Consider the following 18,030-nt stretch of genomic DNA (forward strand, 5'->3'; position numbering starts at 1 on the left):
GGCCAAGAATCCTCCTCGTTTGCTCCTCTGTCCCTTTCCAGTCCACATTCTCAGCTCTGTTCTCATTCTTGCCCCACCTACTGCTGCTGTCACCCTATGGTTCGCCCTTGAAAACGACAATTTCCTATTCGGTGTGCAAGCAAAGCCTCAGGCAAGAAGCGGGAAAGGTTCCTTCTTCCTCAAAAGTGGTGGAAAGGCGGCCGCTGCCCTGCCCAGGCTCAGGAAACGGTCTTTGGGAATGGTCTAAGCCCGACAGGCCTCCTGGGTGCTCTCGGTTCCCCCGGGTGGAACACCGAAATGCACCGAAATGCTCTGCTGTGGATGCCCATGTTGGCTTCAGAACCCGGGGAGGGGCAGCTGGCTCTTGTCACTTCTCCTTTCTAAAATAAACGGATGACTCTGCAGGATTTCTCCTTTGATTGAGCACTGCGAGAGCCTGTATCTCATTTCGATTAACACAGGAAATGCAAGAACCAAACTCAACTCCCAGGCTGTAGTGGAAACAAGAATTTAATAATCAAACCTTCACATCGAACATCTGCTAAGGACAAAGGTAGATCTTGCCCCTCCCCCCTAGATAGTCTTTGCTGCTGTTAATTCTTTGACAATCTCGCGCAGACCCTCCCTCCGACTAGCCATGTTTCGGGTGGCAGGACAGGCCCAGGGGCGTGAGTGGAGTCTGGGGGTGGCCCAGACTGGCTGCTGGGGCGGGAAGCACCTGCCTGGCCTGGCCCACGGTGGTTGGGGTCAGCAGAACGACTTGGCCAGGCATACCTGGAAGGGAAGGGGCCCCGAGGCTGGGGTGGGGGCAGCTGGGGCCAGTTACAGTTTCCCCTTTCGGAACCTGGGTCCCTTCTGCCAACTCCCCTGAAGGGCTGAGAGAGCCCTCTCCTTGACCTTGGCATCCAGGGGCGTGGTCTTCCTCAGGAGAAGAAACCAATAATCGGGCGAGGGTGCCATAGCGTAATACACGTTGGCGCCGTCCGGGATCTGCAGTGCTGGGGGGGTGGGGCAGAGGGGTGGTCAGCCATGCTCCGGGGCACGCACAAACCCCACCCTCTGTGTCCCCATGAGAGCCGGCCTCGCCCGGGCACCCGACTTCCCCACTCCAGGATCACAGAGGAGCCGCCTGAGCGACACCCTGAACAACCAGGGAAGGCTCTGCAGAGGCACAGCTGAAAGCGGGGGACCCTTGTTCCAGAAGCAACTCTGACTCCCACTGCCAGCCTCAGAGTGGAGCTGCCACGAGGTGGTCTCGTCCCCCAAGCACCCATGCCGCCTTCCCTGCTGGAGATGGCGGTGCTGAAACTGGCCTTCTCCAGCCCAGCACATGCCCCTGAGCCCAGCGCTCCCCGGGACCACACTGCCGAGCACGCCGAGGGCAGCCCCGCACCGGGCCTCCTGGGTATGGCCTCGCACCTTCGGCCAGGGGCCGTGCTGCCCCCACCCACCCCTGCGCCCCCGCCCTCTCCACTTGCCCCCAACTCACTGCCATCTCCTGAGATGATCTGCACCAGCTGGTAGTCCTCAGGCTGCTCCCCAGCCAGCTCGTGCTCTTTCAGGGCCTTGCGGGTCACGGCTGGGGCCCTGTCTTGGTTGGTCTCCTGCGGTGGGTCAACGACAGGCCTCAGGGCATGGGTCCTGGAGCCAGCTCCCCTCAGCGCAGCTGCCAGAGACCCCGAGGAGGCCCCTCTGCTCGGGGCTGGGTCTACAGGGGCCTCCCTGTCTTCTCTTGCTCCCCTGGGTACACTCCAGGCAGTGAGGGCTCTTTTCCAGTCCTTCCTCACCCCATCTCCTACAAGAACCTGCACCTCTGTCTTGAGGTTATTTCCAAGGGAGCGTCCAAATCCCCTGCCCTGCAGGCTGAGCCCTGGCCCCTGGCTCCTCGGCCTAGACGACTGTTAGGGGCTCCCAGAGCCCTGGGACAAAGGGTGGCCTCGCAGCAGAGGGTGGGGACTGTGGAGTGACCTCGGGGCCTCTCTCTGTCCCTCCTCCCTCCCCAACACAGGAGATGGCTTGCCCTCGGGGAGGGCCCCTGCCCTGCCCCTGCCCCTCCAGGAGGCCTCTGTGTAGCAGTGAATCCCCAGGCGGAACACACACGTCCAGTCCATGCCCACATGTCCGAGAGGAGGCTGGGAGACACCCTACGGCCCCGCAGGATGCCCTGGGCTCCAGGAGGCAGCTGTGCTCAGCAAGGTCTAGAGCGCAGCTGCCTTGAGCACGAGGGCCCGGGTGCAGGCAGGGCTCAGGCCAAGGGCCACTCAGTGACAGCTTAGAACAAGCACGCCAGCTCCTGGCCACAAGAGAAGTGCAGCCCGTTCGGTTGTGCACCACCGCAGCTCTGCAGCCTCTGGGCCGTGGGGCAGGGGTGGCTCCATCTGCATGTCCATCCGGGATCTAGGCCCTGCTCACACCTTCACGGCCACCGCCCTGGGGCAGACCCCGTCCTCCCCTCTGGGTCACGGCAGCAGCCCCGCGCCGGCCGGTGTCTCCACGCACCGCCTCACCATCCACTCTGAGGCCAAAGCTCTCCTGCTGTCCCTGCTCTGCTCTGACCTTCAGGGGCTCCTGAGAAAGTCACGCTCTGTCCAGCAGCTCCAGGGCCTGATGGGACCTGGCTCCCAACGCCTCTCTGACCCCAGCCCTTCCCCTGATCCCTGCTCCTTCAGCCCTGGCCTCGCGGCTGCTCCTTGGCCCGCCAAGCACATGCCTTCTCGGGCCTGCCTGTGTCCACCATCCTGAGCCCTGACTGCTGTCGCACACATGCTCTTCCTGCCCCTGCACGTGGTCATATGTCCTTCCCCAGCCACTGGCAAGTCTGCTCCAGGGCACCAGGCAGGGACCACGGCACTTATCAGGTGCCTACTGCCGAGCCACCATGGCCCAGGGGGCGGCCGCACGCCCGGCTCACCAGGATGCTCTGGACCTTGTGGCCGCTGTCCTCAGCCAGGACGACATGGACAAAGCAGCGGTCGCCCACGTGCCATTTGTAGCACGGCCGTGAGTCGCGGCACTTTCGGCTGGTCCGGGTGGCCCTGGCTTGGATGGTGGAGGAAGAGGATGTTCCTCCCTACGCTGACGTGACGGTGGAGCCGATCCGAGACGATGCGCAGGTCGACTGCCCCGGCTGTGGGGCACGGGAGGTCAGCAGAGGCCGGGAGCCTCGGGGCAGCCTGGGCTGCTTGAGAAGCTCTGGGAGGCTCTAGAAGGTCTGGACGAGTCAACAGGGCTCCACCCCTCATGGACATGGGGAGGGCCCAGCAGGCACAGGAAGGGCGGCGGGAGGGCGAGGGCCCCAGGGAGCAGGGCTGGGCAGTCACCTTCACTTCCTGACCGTCCTGGGCCTCTGGGACGTGGTCCAGGTGAATTTCCACCACAGAGCCAGAGGAGCCAGCCACGGGCGTGTGAGCAGAATCCGCGGCATCCCCGCCGCCCAGGTCAGGGCCACCCTGGAGCTGGACGCTGGAGTGGGCGGTGCTGCTGCTGCTGCTGCTGTTGGACTCAGCGTCGGGGCCCTGGCGGCTGGATGGAGGCTCGGCTTACCTTGGGGGCCTCCCCTGGCATGCCTGCCCCCCTCTGCCCTGCTAAATCTGCACATGGCTAAGTCCTAGGTCCATCAAGAGGAGCCAGTGGGCCCCGACTGCCTCTGAGCTCATGCAGCACCACCCCGTTGCCCAGAGGAGGAAACAGGCCCAGGGAGGGGGCGACTCTCCCAGCCCCAGGGCTGGTCAGGCTTGGAGCTGGGACCCCGGCGCTCAGTGGCAGGCAGGCCCCCCAGCCCACACTCAGCCTGGAGCTTCCCTGAGCCCCGGCCAGCCCACCCTCTCCTGCCCCGCAGGGGGAACTCACTCTCCACTCCAAGGCTTGCTGCCTTCCGGGGGCTGTTGGGCCTGGAAGATCTCACTGGCTGACTCGGGTGGCAGCTCCCACTCACGAGACAGAAGGAGGCTACAGGACAGGGGGCAGCCATCAGGCTCCCAGGAGCCCCAGCTCGGGCTCCCTCCTGGGGTCCGCACAGCAGTTGGCATCTGCGTGCCCCGGCCTCCTCGGGCAGTAGGGCCTACACGGGCCCAGGAGCCACCGGGGCACTCCCGCCCCCACCGGGACCTGATGTCTTCACCTGTCCTTCTGGCCGAGCTGCTCCACGGTCTCAAACCAGGCCCCGAAGCGCCCATCGGCGCGCCTGCAGCTGCTGCAGCTCGGCCACCAGCTGGTATTCCTGGGGTCAGACCGAGGAGGAGGCACTGCTGAGGCCCGGGTGGGCATGCCCGGTGGGCCGGGGCCGGGGGGCTGGTTTGGCCCCTGGGTTCCCCAGCCCTCCCCTGCCTTCCGGGCTCTACCTGCCCTCAGGGCTGAGTTCACACAGCTCCTCCTCCAGGAAGTCGACCTTCCACCAGGTGTACCCCACCCTCCCGAGGGAGGGGTCGGCCCTGTCTTCTCTCCTCCAACTCCCCAGCAGTCTTCCAGGAAGCTGCCTGCAGCCCGGGGGGGCCCTGCCAGGAGGCTCTCATTGTCCAGCCCCCACCCCCAGCCCCAGCCCCGCACTGCTGGCCGCAGCTGCTCACCTTCCTCCTCTTCTCAAAATTCACCATGGTCCCCTGGAAGGCAGAGAGGTCACATCCATCACAAGGGAGCCCCCAGCCATTGCTGTGCCCGTCGCCCCTGAGCCCTTGTCGTGCGGCATGACTGCGGGTTCCACGGGCACAGGGCAGCCCAGACCGGGCATGGACCCAGGCAGGCTTGTGGGCGCAGGAGTGGGGCCCGCGAGGGGAGCCCAAGGGCACGCCCAGCCCAGCCCCTGACCACAGTGGAGAGATGCCCCGGGACCAGCCTGCGCTCACTCTGCGGCCACAAGTCCACAGCACCCAGCTCCAGGGCAGCCGGGAGGCTCTCGGGCGATGCAGTGTGCCCATTGCTCAGCGCTTGGGGCTCGGGCCAGCCTCCCCTCCCAAGCCTCAAGGACCCTTTCCCACACGGCCCTGCCCCCAGGCTCACTCACATCCAGAAACTCCTGCATGGCAGAGTCCACAATCAAAAACCGAGTGAGGAATGTCCCCAGCCATGGGACAGTGGCCTGGATGGCACCCTGTGGCGTTGAGTGGGTGGGGATGAGCACAGGTGCTCGGGGACCCCCAACACTCTGCCCTGACCACCCTGCAGGCTCAGACTCCTAGGACCACCCAGCATCACCCTGGCCTATGCTCGGGCACCCAGCTGTCACCCCGAAGTTCCCCGCCCGGACTCCAAGGACCCCAAACTCCCCTGCAGTCACCTCCCAGCACCGGCGTTTCTTCCATTCCAAGCCCACACCCCACCCCACCCAGTCCCCCAGCCTCGGCTCTTCCAGGCTCTTGCTCTGACTTGCTGCCACTAGTCCCCGAGGATTCCCTCGGCTCCCGGCCCTCAAGCTTCCAGGGGAACAGACATGGAAGGGAGGCTCCCTGGGCTCAGAGGCCCAGGAGTGATGGCTGGGAGGAGGACCCCACCCTGACTTGGAGGCCACCTGCCCTGGCCTCCTGGCAGGAGCCACCCCTCCCCCTCCTGCTGCTGCTGCTGCTGCTTCCGGGCTCTGTTGGGGTTCACATCCAGGGTGGCAAACTCGGGGTTCCCGTTCTGTCAGGATTGAGCAGCTCGGGATCAGTGAGGCCCTCTGTCCCTCCCTGTTGTCCCTGGAGCCTTGGACCCCTGGACCAAGTGGGCAGGTGTAAATCTGCTGCCACCACGTGCTGGAGGTGCCCTGGGGGTGCACCCGACCCAGTCTCCCTGAGCCTGTTTGGACATCTGGGACATGATCACAAAGACCTGACCCCTTCTCGGGAGTCCAGAGGCCTCGGGGGTGCACGCCAGCATCACGGATGTTCTGGCCATCCCGCTCTCCCACTCTGAGTCCCGGGAACGCTCGGCCACGTTCCTTTTCTCCAATCAACCCCGCCAGCTGGCCGTGAGGGCGGCGCCGCTGGATGCGCGTGCTTCCATTCCAACGGAGGCCCAAGGAAGGATGCGCTCAGGGCGCGGAGGACGGGCAGCTCCCTCTGGCCAGAGTCCTCATCTGCGCTGACGTCGCCCACAGCCCGCCACTGCCAACAGCTGCCCGCTTCTCCTGGCCTCTGCGCGTGGATGTGCGAGGGGCCTCGTGTCGTCCCAGCCGTGGAGCTGGAGGATGGGCTGTCCCGGGAGGCCTAGTTGAGCAGATCCTTCCTGCCCCAGCCCAAGCGACTGAAAACCCAAAGGCCGCCTGAGGCCCGCACACAAGCGCCCCCTCCCCGGGGTCCACTTGGAATGTTCTGCCTGCAGGGTTGCCCCATCCTCCAGCTGCACGGCTGGACCTTGCAGTACTGGATATCGAAGTTGTGCTGCATCTTCTAGGTGGAAGCATCTAGTTTTAGTCAGAAAGGACACGCCGTGGTTTCCCATCTCCCAAAGACTTCTCCTAGCTCTCTGACACAAGCCATTCGGAACGAGGCGCAGGTCTGAGACCCCCACGTGGATGGAGACTTCTCATCCTGCCAGTTCATCATCTCCTCCTGGAACATCCCAGCCCCTCCCACCGCGTCCGAGCACCAACCCAGGCCTATGACCCGGCAGCTGCCCCCCAACTGCCCACGAACCAGGCAGATCCCTCTTCATCTTCCTCCAGAAGAGGCCTGACTGGATGTTTGCAAAGAAACACCCAGGGAAACACTCACAAGCCCCCCTCCTGAGCCCTGGCCCCCCACCTGCTCTTCACCTGGGAGATCAGCTCGCTGCCCAGGGAGGCGTTGATCTCAGTGGAGACAATCCCAGACAGTGTCTGAAAGAGGCGGAAGCTGGCCCTGGGGGAGGGCAAGAAGGAAGGAGAAAGGTGGGAGTGGGTGGGAGCATCCAGGGGACAACCCACTGCATTGTAGCTGGGTCCTGGGACCCAGACTGCCTGGGTGGGTGGTGCTGAAACTGGGCAGCTCCGAGCACTGCAGGACAGCATGGGCTTGGGAGCTGAGCTCTCAGGTGGGCACAGCAGGGACCCCCACTCCTAGTTCACGAGCGGCTGGTGTTGACACGGGGAGCTGTCCCCTGGACAGAGCGGGCTGCTGACCAGCATGTCCTGGACGTGCTCTCATCTGGCTCGACTCTGCCTGACTGCAGACGGCACCAGTGTTGACGCACAACAGCTGACCTCAGGTCCTGGCGAGACCTGGAGCCCCAGCCCACCCGGCCCCTGCCCAGATCCCGCTGCCTCCAGGCCTCCTGCAGGGCGATGCCCAGCCTCCCATGGGGCCACTGGTCCCCCCACCCGGTGTCCCCTGGAGAGAAGCCCGCCCACCTGGAAACTTCCGCCCATGTCTTCCTCTGATGGCCAATCGCGTGGCTTTCGAGAGCAGACAGGATGGCGCAGGCTGAGGAGAAGTTGCGGAGGGTTCGGCACTCCTGGGGAGGGAGAAAGAATGGGCCGTGAGGGGTGGTCTGAGCGTGCCGTGCTCCCGCTCCAGCCCTCTTGGCTGACCTCCCCCTCTGGATGAGAGACCCCCACGGAGCCCCTGAGGGCGAGCCGGGGCCCCAGAGTGGGACCCCCATGCTCCACCTGAGGGAAGAGCCTGCGGGGGACGTGAGGAGGAAGGAGGGCTGTGCTCCAGGCAGGGCAGGGCCCGGAGGCTGAGAGCCCACCAGCGCGCAGGGGGTCCAGGAGTCCAGAGAGGGCCCCGGCACGCACCCTGGCCACCTCGATCCAGTGCTCCACCACCCTGGCCCTGTCTGCGGCCTTCATTCTGGGTCCCCGAGGCAGGTGGCCACGACGCAGTCGGCCACGCAGTTGAACTGGCTGATGACGGCACGCACGGTGGGCACCACGCGCTCCTTGCCCTTCTGGTGGCGCTGGGACCAGATGGAGCCCAGGCAGTGGTGGGGCACCACCTTCTTGAATAGCTCCTGGTAGGAGGGCAAGTTGGTCGGCCACAGCCCCCCCCAGGTCAGATCCCGCGGGCCCTCAGGACCCTGGCCGGGGTCATCGTCACAGCAGTGATAGCTAGTGTCCTAGGTCTCCTCTCCAGAGGCGCAAGTGCGGGCTTGGGCTCAAGAAACTCGCCCAGGGAACAAGGCTGGCAGGGGACCAGGGCTTGGACCCAGATCCCAGGATTTGGGATCAGGGTGGGGAAGGCTGGGGCGGCAGGTCCTGGGAGGAAGGTCCCCCCAGTGCCCCCCTGCTGAGCCCAGCTGCTCACCGCATCCATGAGCGACAGCTGCTCTGCCACCAGCTTGGGAGAGAAAGCCAGGAGCCCAGGCTTCTGCTCACGCAGACCGTCCCTGCAGGTCCCGGGCCAGGGGCAGGAAGGCTGTGCGGGGGCAGCCCGCCCTGCTGCTGAGCTGAGCTCTGGCCGTGGCTCAGGGGCTGCTGTCAGCCTTGCCTCCCCCTTGAGAGCCGTTGCTCCTGAAGGTGCCTGAACCGGCTGGAGCTCCAGAGTGGGCACTGGAGCGACCAGTGCAGGCGGCACTAGAGGTGGCGGTGGGACCACCTCCCCCTCGCCAACTGCTGGTGCAGATGGGGCTGCCCCTGCAGACGGGGCCGGCTCTGCCTCCATAGGGGGCACTGGCGCTCCCTCCACAGGTGGCAGTGCAGGTGGCCCCGAGGCATCTTCCAGCTCGAAAGCCGGCGCTTCTGCTGCTGGAGGAGCAGGCTCTCCCTCGAGAGCGGGCAGTGCCGATGCGTGGAGCGGCGGCGAGGCAGGTGGAGCTAGACTTGCCCCCGGCTCTGCAGCTCCTGCTCCTGATGGTGCTGCAGCTGCCCGCGGCTCCTGAGCAGGTGCTCCGGCTGACCAGGTCGGATGGTCTAGCTCCAGGGAGGGCACGGGCCCCATCTCTGTGGGGGGCAGCTGTGATGGTGCTGGAACCACCTGCAGCTCAGGAGCTGGCGCCACGGCGAGGAATGCGTCAGGCTCTATTTGCATGGCAGGTGCTGGCGCCACCTCGCTAGCTGGCAGTCCGGGTGGTGATGGAGCCAACTCTGGCACTGGACCTGTGTTAGCCACAGGGACTGGAAGTGGCGCTCGCGGGCGCCCTGGAGGCATTGGTGGCTCTGGAGCTGACAAAGGAGCTGGACAAGAGACAGCATGAATGGCTGCAAGAGTCATTCCAAAACAGAGAAGATCCTGCTACCTCTAGGGGAAGATCCTGCCCAGGAAAGTGCTCCCCGCCTGCAGGCTCCCAGGGGACGTGTCTGGGGCTCCGCCTTGCTCGCAGCCCAAGGGCAACCTCTGCTGGCTCCTGCCTCTGCGGTGCAATCCTGGCTCCTGGCCCACAAGCTCATGTGCCCCACCCCGAGGCCCCCTCACCCTCCGGCTCTGCCTCCGTGGGCTCCGGGTGTCTCATCTGGGCAAGCAGAAGCGTGACACGGCACTGTGGGCCAGAGCCCAGCAGGTGCTCCTGGGCGTGGGCCGCCAGCAGCTGGAGGCAGGGAGAGTCTGGAGGCTGCAGGAAGTCCTCCCAGTACTGGTCCATCCAGGTGCCCAGCAGGGCGCAGAGGGTGCTGAGGGCAGGGGGGCAACACCGTCAGATGCCAGCCTTGCCTTCCACGCTGCCCCCAGGGACCCTCCCACTGCACAGAAAGTCCACGAGGACAGCAAGGGCTCTGACTGGCCTGGCCACAGCCTGGTGCTGACACACAGTAGGAGCTTCAGCACCGGGTGAGTGCGGAGGGGGCAGGGCCTGACCTCCCGCCCCAGGCCCTCGCGGCCCCCACCCAGGAGCTTCTGCCCGAGGATCTGCCTCATCTTCTGCCTGGTGTCGTGTGTGTCTCCCTTCCCACGGACACTGCCCCCCTCCCCGCCCTGATGGGGACGCAGCCGTCCCCACCACCCCTGCAGGAGGCAGACAGGACTGAGGCCCCCGGCAGATTGGCAGCAGGCTGCTCACCACCTCCTGTCGGGGGTCTGTGTGAGGTGGTGTTTGGGGGCCTGGGGGCTGGGAGGGGGCGGAGGACGGGTGGGCTTCTCTCAGGAATGAGCCCCCGGGCCTCCTGTGCAGACAGTGCCCCAGGACCCCACCTAAGCTTCCTTATTCCTTGGCAAGGGGAGGGGGAAGCCCTCTGGACTCAGCCTTCCAGGGGACGGAGGATGGGTGGCCCCAGACCCCGCCCAGTCCTACCCAGCCACCCACCACCCGACTCCCCATGATGGGGTCTGGGCACGAGAGCCCCTCGCCCTCACCCAAGGTGCACCTACATTTTCACATCAAGGCGTCCAGGAGGCTCGCCCCTCCCACCGAGGTCACCTCCATACCTAGGGGAGACAGTGAGGCTGTCACAGCTGCTTGCTGAGTGTCCCTCTTGCTGAAGGTGGCTCGACCTATTGCCGGCCGCCCCCCCTCCAAAGGCTCCCAGAAGGCAGGATCTTTGACCTGCCGTGTCCACTGCATGAAGCCAGGTGCCGAAGGTAGCGCGTGCACCGAATAGACACGTGCCGTCTACCTGGGGAATGGGGAGCCCTCAGCGGCACCTCCTCAGACCTGGGATGGGCCTGGAGACCCCTGGCAGCCCACAGGGATCCCTGCTCTGACCACGCCGAGGTCGGAGGCCCAAAAGGGCTCGCAGACCTCCCTGAGAAATGGGAAAACTGGGTCTAAAGGGGGCAAGGCCGAGAGCCTCTTCCCTGGGCAGAGGGAAGTCCTGCCCAGGAGCAGCCCTGCACCTCCAGCCGCCCCATCTGGGAGCCAGGCTCGGGAGAGCCCTTCCCACGGACCCTCCCAGGCTCTCCTACAATCAACCCTTGGGGCTGGTCCTCAGGGCGCCCCCTTCCCAAGGAGGAAACTGAGGCCAGCGGGTGCAGTGGCGTTTCTGAGACGCCCAGCGCGTGGGGGGCGCAGCAGCCCAGGGGGCGGGTGGGGGCGGGCGCTCACTGGTGGAACAGCCGGTCCAGGACCTGCTCAGTGGAGGCGAACACGCGGTAGGTCCCCAGGAAGGTGCGGACGTAGCCAAGGTCGCCCTCCTGCAAGGTGGTCACCAGGTACTCCGCCAGGGCCTCCCAGCGGCCTGCCTGGACTGTGCACACGGTGCAGCTCTCCCCCCTCACAAGGGCCCCCTCGTTCTTCCTCTGGGGTGGGACAGAGGGGGCAGTGTGGTCAGACTCAGCACCTGGACCCAGCTGGGCGGGGCCAGGGCCCACCTGCTGCCCCGAGCCCCGAGCGACGTCCGGCCGAGGGGCCGTGCAGGCCCCTAGTGGAGAAAGGTCCTCGGCCTTCATACAGAACCGCAGGGGAGCCAACACCTGAAAGGCGAGGCCCCTGACCTGACAAGGTGGGTGCCTGGAGGGTCCTTGGGGGAGAAAGACCCCTGCAGGGCTGAGGGGCTGAGCAGACCCTGGGGAACTGCAGAGCCTCCTGGTCAGGGGACGACCTTCTGGACTGCACTGTCCTTGGGCCAGAGGAACAAGGGGATGCCATTGGCCACCCCGACCCCACATCAGGACAAGGAAGGGAAATGCCAGGGCCAGGGCCAGGGGCTGCAGGGACGCTCCCCACAAAGACAGCCAGTGGTCCCCCGCCGCTGGCCCTCCACGGGGTCAACTGGCCCTTGCTGGAGAAAGGGAGGTCTGCGTGTCCTCTGCCCGGCCGACCCTTTCCTGGAGACTCTGCCGGGGCCAGGAGGACCACTGCCTGGGGGCCTGGGGGCAGTGTCCAGGGCAGCAGACCCGGCAGGGCCCCGGGACAGACCTTCAGCTCCAGCAGCCCCGAAGGCTGAAAGGCTGCTCTGAGCCGCCGCCCTCCTGGGATCCTGGGCAGCCGAGGCAGGCCCAGCTCCTACCCGGGAAGGTCAAGGGGGTACTTATGGGAGACGGCAAGAACCCTCCTCAGCAGGAGAGCTGGACGGCTCGGACCAGATGGGCAAGGACAGTCACGGAGATGCTGCTGGGGACGTGGGGCCAAGGAGGGGACTCGCAAACACAGCAGGACCATGCGCACGTGTCTGCGGCGCGCCCACCCTCCAGCCGGCCCTGACGGGAATCCTGCGCTAAAGACCCTCTCCCGCCCCTCTCCACGAGTGTGGTGACCGTCCCTCGTCTGTGGCGTGGCCGTGTGCTGGGCGACTGGTGGGGCCCCAGGTTCCTCGGGAAGCAGGATATGGGGCCACTCGGGCGGGAAAGCCCTAAAGAGCGTGCGGGCGGGGGTGAGGGTGGAACACAGCCCTGGGGTGCTCCCCAGCTACCTCAGGCCACCCCCCCTCAGTGCCTGCTCTCACCTGGAACCAGCGCCAGCCCTGGCCAGGGCCCCAATGGACCATCACCTTCCTTAGAGAGATGGTGTAGACGAGCCCCTCCTCCAGCTCCTCGCCTACCACCTGCGTGGAGCTCTGTGAACACAGTGCCGGCGGCCGGGCCAAGGGGTGTCAGCGAGCGGCCTGTCCCCCCTGCAGGGGAAGCTGGCCCTCCATCGGGCGGGGACCCAGGGCAGGCCCAGGTGGGCTCTGCCTTCCCCCGAGCCCGGTGGAGAGAACAGGGGAGCTGGAGGCTCAGGAAAGACACGGTCCACGTGGATGTCCCCAAGTTGCCTCTTCCCACCCCCACCCATGACCTGGCAGGGGACAGGGAAGGCCCTCCAGGTCCCCAACCCTGACAGCCGCTCCTGCCTGCAGTGGTCCCCCTGTCCACCCCCCCACACCCTGGGAAGAGGATGGACGTGGGGCTGCCCAGGAGGAGCACAGCGGTGGCCTGTGCTCAACTGGCTCCCCTGGGCCACCCCGTGTCACCTCTGGGTGCCTCCTGGGTGCCGATGGCCAGCGGCTCCATGGCTGAGGCCTGAGCCAATATCGGAAGCGTTGGCAAGGCGATTCATTCCCAGTTTGGTTGAGGCTGGAGCCTCGGGGTCGCGCAACGCAGCAGGAGAAGATGTTGCTCTCTCAAGCGTCTCCTGCCAAGTGAGCTGGGAAGGGGCTGCCTGTGGAATCTGGGTGCCTGGTTACCAGGGTTCCAAGTTCTGTCACCGAGGAAGTGAGGTCACCTCCTTAGGTCATTTCCCCTGGGCCCTTCAACTGTCAGAACCCCGCCAAAGTCCTTCTGCATGGCTGTCTGTCCATCCCCTCTCCTGGATCGCCTTGTTCCCTGGACGCCGTTCTGCCAACACGTACCCCCCACAGCTCCCTGGGAAGGCTGCGGGTGGCTCGGGCCCCAGCTCAGGGGAGACACAGCTGGGTTCAGAGCCCGCTGCTCCGTCCTTTCCATTTTGGGGAGCCCAGGATAGTCACTGGGGCCCACCCCCAGTCTCCTCGCCACACAGTGGGATCCATTCTTGCATCGGCTTCCCGGGACAGCGTCACGTCCATGGGAGGGGGTGGACACTGTGAGCCCTGGAGTCTGGTTTCACACGGAGTGAATGCACACACTCAGACACGGGAGAAGCAGGACGGGGACGGATGGAACCCTGAGTCCACTCCACACAGGGCTGGGGGAGGGCCGTGTGGTCTGAGGAGACCCACTTGCACTCCTGGTTGCTGTCTCCATCTGGCCCGTGACGAGGTGCAAATGAGACCAAAGTCAGACATGGCGGCTGTGCCACCAATCCTGCCCAGAGGCTTCCCGTTGCCTTGATTATTTCTAACTCTATCTTGTCCACTTAAGAATTGGAGATAGAAGCAATCATTTAAAAAGAAAAAGCAAGCACAATTGAATAAAACTGTACAACTCTCAATTAAATGGACTGGCTACGTAGAAATTGTTTTTTATCGTACAGTATGTTACACAGTCTATTTGGTTCATGATAACACAATCCTGTGGCATTGGCCCTTGTGTGTCTGGCCGGCTTCACTTAAAAGAATCTCCTCCAGGGTTATTCATGTTGTCTTCTTTACAATTCATTTCCTCTTATTGCTGCCTAACTTTTCCTCGAGTGAATTCACCAGCTTGTTTGTCCACTCATCCATAGATGGACACCTGGGTTGTTTCCAACTTCTGGCAATCGTGAAGAATGCCACTGCGAAAGTCAACGTGCAAATGTCTGTTCGTGTCACTGCTCTCGGTTCTTCTGGCTATAGACCCAGTGGTGGTACTGCAGGGTCACATGGCGAGTCTATTTTCAACTTCTTGAGGGACTGCCAAACAGTCCTCCACAGTGGCTGGGCCATTCTGCATTGCCACCAACCAACCAGGAAGAAGTGTTCCTCTCTCTCCACAGCCTCTCCAGCACCTGGAGTTCTCTGTCTTTTGGAATAGTGGCCATTCTGATAGGTGTGAAATGATAAGTCCTTGTGGGTTTTGATTTGCATTGCCCTAATCAGAAGAGATCTTGAGCATTTTTTCCATGTGTTTATTTTCCATTTGTATTTCTTCTTTGGATAAATGTCTACACAAGTCTGTTGCTCATTTTTAAATTGGATTGTTTCTCCTTTCATTGTTGAGATGTAAATGTCTCATTATAGATCCTGGATATGAGACCCTTATCAGACATGTGATTTCCAAATATCTTCCCCTATTGAGTCACCTGCCTTTTCACCCTTTTGACAAAGTCCTGTGAGGTGCAAAAGTGTTAAATTTTGCAGAGGTCCCTTCTTTCTTTTTTTTTTTTTTTCTCTTGTGGCCTGCGCTTTGGGCGTAAGGTCACAGAAACCACCAACTACTACAAGGTCTTGAAGATGCTTCCCTCTGTTTTCTTCTAGGTCTTTCGTATCTGCTTTTATATCTAGGTCTTTGATCCATTTTCAGTTGATTCTTGTGTAGGGAGTGAGATAGGGTCCTCTTTCATTCTTTTGGTCATAGATATCCAGTTCCCCCAGCACCATTCATCGAAGAACCTGTTAACACAGCCTTGGTAGGTTTGTCAAAAACCAGTTGACAGTAGAGGTGAGGGTGTTTTTCTGGATTCTCAATTCTGTTCCACCGATAGATGTGCCTATCTTTATGCCGCTACCTTCCTGTTTTGACCACTGTAGCTTTGTAATTCTTTGAAGGCCAGGCAGTGAAATTGCTCACAAGTCACTCTTCTTTTTCAGAATGCTTTTGGCTATGTGGATGCACTTTCCCTTCCAAATGAATTTGGTAATGGCCTTTTCTGATTCTGTAAAACAGCTGTTGGAATTTTGGTTGGTACTGCATTGAATCTATAAATCTGTTTGGGAAAGATTGACATCTTTGTGATATTTAGTCTTCCAGTCCATGAGCACATCATGGCTGTGGGTTTTCCACCTAAGCCCATTATCGTATTCAGGAATTTTTCTTCTCTTCCTATTGTTTGAAGTTTGTATCTGAAAAAGGATGCTGGATTTTGTCAAATGCCTTTTCTACATTGATTGAGATGATGATGTATTTTTCCTCTTGGATTGATTTCCTTATGTTGAACCAGACTTTTTTTTACAGGAATAAATCCCACTTGGCCGTGATGTATAAGTCTTTTGATATGCTCTTGGATTCTATTGGCAAGTATTTTGTCGAGAGTTTTTGCGTTGATGTTCATTCGAGGGATAGGTCTCTAATTTTCTTTCCTTGTGGTATCTTTACCTGGCTTTGGTATTAGGCTTACATTGGCTTCATCAACTGTCTTGGGTCATTTTCCCTCCTCTTCAATTGTTGGGAAGAGTCTAAACAGGATTGGTGTTCATTCTTTTCTAAATGCTTGGTACAATTCACCTGTGAAGCCATCTGGCCCCGGACTATTCTTGGCTGGGAGACTTGGGATGATGGATTCAATCTCTTTCACTGTGATGGTCGGTTAAGATATTCGGTTTCTCAGAGCGTCAGTGTAGGTTGTCGGTGCATTGCTAGGAATTTGTCCATTTCATCCAGGTTGTCTACTTTGTTGGCATGCAGCTTCGCGTAATATCCTCTTGTGATCCTTTTCATTTCTGTGGGGTCAATCACAACGTCCCCTCTTTCATTCATTTCTGATTCCAATGATTTGCACCTTCTCTCTTTTGCTTTTGGTTAGTCTGGCTAGGGGTTTGTCTCAAAGAACCAGCTTTAGGTTTTGTTGATTTGCTCTATTGTTTGTGGTGGTTGTTCTCAATTTCATTTATTTCTGCTCTCATCTTTATTTATTTCTTTCCTCCTGCTTGTTTCAGGATTGGCTTGCTCTTCTCCTTCTAGTTTCTCTAGTCATTTTCAGTTCAATCTTTGCACTTACCTCTTTCTTTGTTTTTCATGTCGGCATTGAAGGCTCTACTTTTCCCTCCCAAGATTGCTTTTGCTGTATCCCCTATGTTTTGATAAGTTGTGTTCTCGTATTTCTTTGTCTCAAAAGATCGACTGACTTCACTGGCGATTTCTTCTTGGACCCACTGATTACGTAAGGATGTGTTCTTCAGCCTCCACACCTTGGCAAATTTACTTTGGTCCTGTTTGTGACTGGTTTCCACTTTCATTCCATTTTGATCTCAGAAGGTGCTTTGATTCATTTCAATCTTTCTCTATTGATTGAAAGCTGCATTGTGCCCTAACGTGGTCTCCCCTGGAAAAAGATCCATGGGCACTTGAGAAGAATGCAGAACCCACTGAGTTGGGATGCAGCCTTCTGTCAATGTCTGTTAGGTCTCAATTGTTGATCATGCCGTTCAATTTCTCCCGTTTCTTGTTGCTCTTCAGTCTAATTGTTCTATCTCATGATATGAGTGGGGCGTTGAAGTCTCCAGCGATCCTTGTAGAGATGTCTATTTCTCCCTTGAGTTTGGCCAGAGTTTGTCCCGTGTATTTTGGGCTACACTGGTTAACTACATAGATACTTACAACTGATTGCTTCCTGGTGGATGGTCCCTTTTATTCATACATTCTCTATCTCTCATAACTTTTTGCATTAAAGTCTGTTTTGCCTGAGAGCAGTCTAGCTCCCCCTGCTCTTTTTGGTGATTGTTTGCATGGAGTATCTTTTTCCAACCTTTCGCTTTCAGCTGTTTTGCAGCCCTGGGTCTACAAAGCAGCAGATGGATGACTCATGTTTTTTTTATCCATTCCGTCAGCCTGTACCTTTTGATTGGGGAGTTTAATCCACTCACCTTCAATGATATTGCTTTAAATGCCTTATTTATGTCCACCGTTTTACTCTTGGTTTTTCTTAGGTCGTATGCTATTTTTGCCTGTCTTCTTACTCTTTTGGGAGTCATTCTGCTAGTCTTTCTTCTCTGCTCTTCTCCAGGCCTCTCTCTCTCTCTCCTATCTTTTGACCTCAGCTTCTAAGGCTTCCTTTACTATTTCCTGCAAAGGTCGTTTCTCTTCTTGGCAAAGTCTCTTAGTTTCTGTTTCTTTGTGAGCAGTTTATATTCGCCCTCGTATCGGAAGGACAATTTTGTGGGATAAAGAATTCTAGGCTGGCGAATTTGCTCCTTCACTATCCTAATTGTATCATGCCTCTGTCTTCTCGCCTTCATGGTTTCCAAAGAGAAACTCACATGGAGTCTTACTGGGCATCCTTGTAGATGATGGTCTGTTTCTCCCTTGCGGCTCTGAGAATTTTCTCTTTGTCTTTGACATTTGACCTTCTGAGGAGTATGTGTCCTAGAGGAGGTCTTTTGGATTGATTCTGATTTGGGTATGGTGCACTTTTTGGCCTCGTGACTTCATTTCTTCCACGAGAGTGGGGACATTTTTCCACTCTTCTTTCCTCAAAGACTCTTTCTGCCCCTTTTCCTTCTCTTCTCCTTCTGGAATGACCATGACGTGTACGTGGCTGTGTCCTGTGCTGTCATTCAACTCTCTAAGCCCCTGCAAAGTCCTTTCCCATTCTTTTCACTCTCTGTTCTTTGCTCCCTTCCATTTCACTTGTTCTGTCTTTGGTGTCACTTACTCTTTCATCTGTCATTTCAAGTCTGCTGTTGTGTGCCTCCGATGGGCTATGGATCACACCTCTTTGTCTTTCATTCGCATGAGCTCTGTCACTTCGCTGGTCAAGATTTCAAACGTGTCCTCACACTCTCTCGATGTCTTCTTGTTGTCATTTATCTCCTTAGCCACATTGTCCCTCAGCTCATTATTGCGATTTTGGAAATCTGTGCGCATCTTGCCGATGAGGCCTCTCGAATCCTGTGTCTCTTCTGGGGCTTTGGTCTGTTCCTTTTCTTGGGCCATGCCTTCCATTTTCTTAGGAGGGTCC

General features: G+C 59.7%; 4 long non-coding RNA genes across 4 annotated transcripts; all 4 read right to left on the reverse strand.

The window, feature by feature from the left end:
* Nucleotides 1-492: 492 nt before the first annotated feature.
* On the reverse strand, nucleotides 493-3,118 carry LOC139437034 (uncharacterized). Its single transcript, XR_011646595.1, has 3 exons — nucleotides 2,912-3,118; nucleotides 1,490-1,604; nucleotides 493-998 (listed from the first exon to the last, which is right to left on the reverse strand). It is a non-coding gene; the product is annotated as an uncharacterized lncRNA (long non-coding RNA).
* Nucleotides 3,119-4,564: 1,446 nt separating this feature from the next.
* LOC101419801 (uncharacterized) lies at nucleotides 4,565-6,816 on the reverse strand. The gene is made up of 3 exons (XR_011646596.1): nucleotides 6,728-6,816; nucleotides 5,000-5,086; nucleotides 4,565-4,598 (listed from the first exon to the last, which is right to left on the reverse strand). It is a non-coding gene; the product is annotated as an uncharacterized lncRNA (long non-coding RNA).
* A 1,870-nt stretch (nucleotides 6,817-8,686) lies between these two features.
* On the reverse strand, nucleotides 8,687-10,247 carry LOC139437035 (uncharacterized). Its single transcript, XR_011646597.1, has 3 exons — nucleotides 10,191-10,247; nucleotides 9,303-9,496; nucleotides 8,687-9,064 (listed from the first exon to the last, which is right to left on the reverse strand). It is a non-coding gene; the product is annotated as an uncharacterized lncRNA (long non-coding RNA).
* A 636-nt stretch (nucleotides 10,248-10,883) lies between these two features.
* On the reverse strand, nucleotides 10,884-12,820 carry LOC131274502 (uncharacterized). The gene is made up of 3 exons (XR_009181727.2): nucleotides 12,710-12,820; nucleotides 12,203-12,313; nucleotides 10,884-11,057 (listed from the first exon to the last, which is right to left on the reverse strand). It is a non-coding gene; the product is annotated as an uncharacterized lncRNA (long non-coding RNA).
* Nucleotides 12,821-18,030: the final 5,210 nt, after the last annotated feature.

Source organism: Dasypus novemcinctus, chromosome 19 (assembly GCF_030445035.2).
Source record: "Dasypus novemcinctus isolate mDasNov1 chromosome 19, mDasNov1.1.hap2, whole genome shotgun sequence".
Lineage (NCBI taxonomy): Eukaryota > Metazoa > Chordata > Mammalia > Cingulata > Dasypodidae > Dasypus > Dasypus novemcinctus.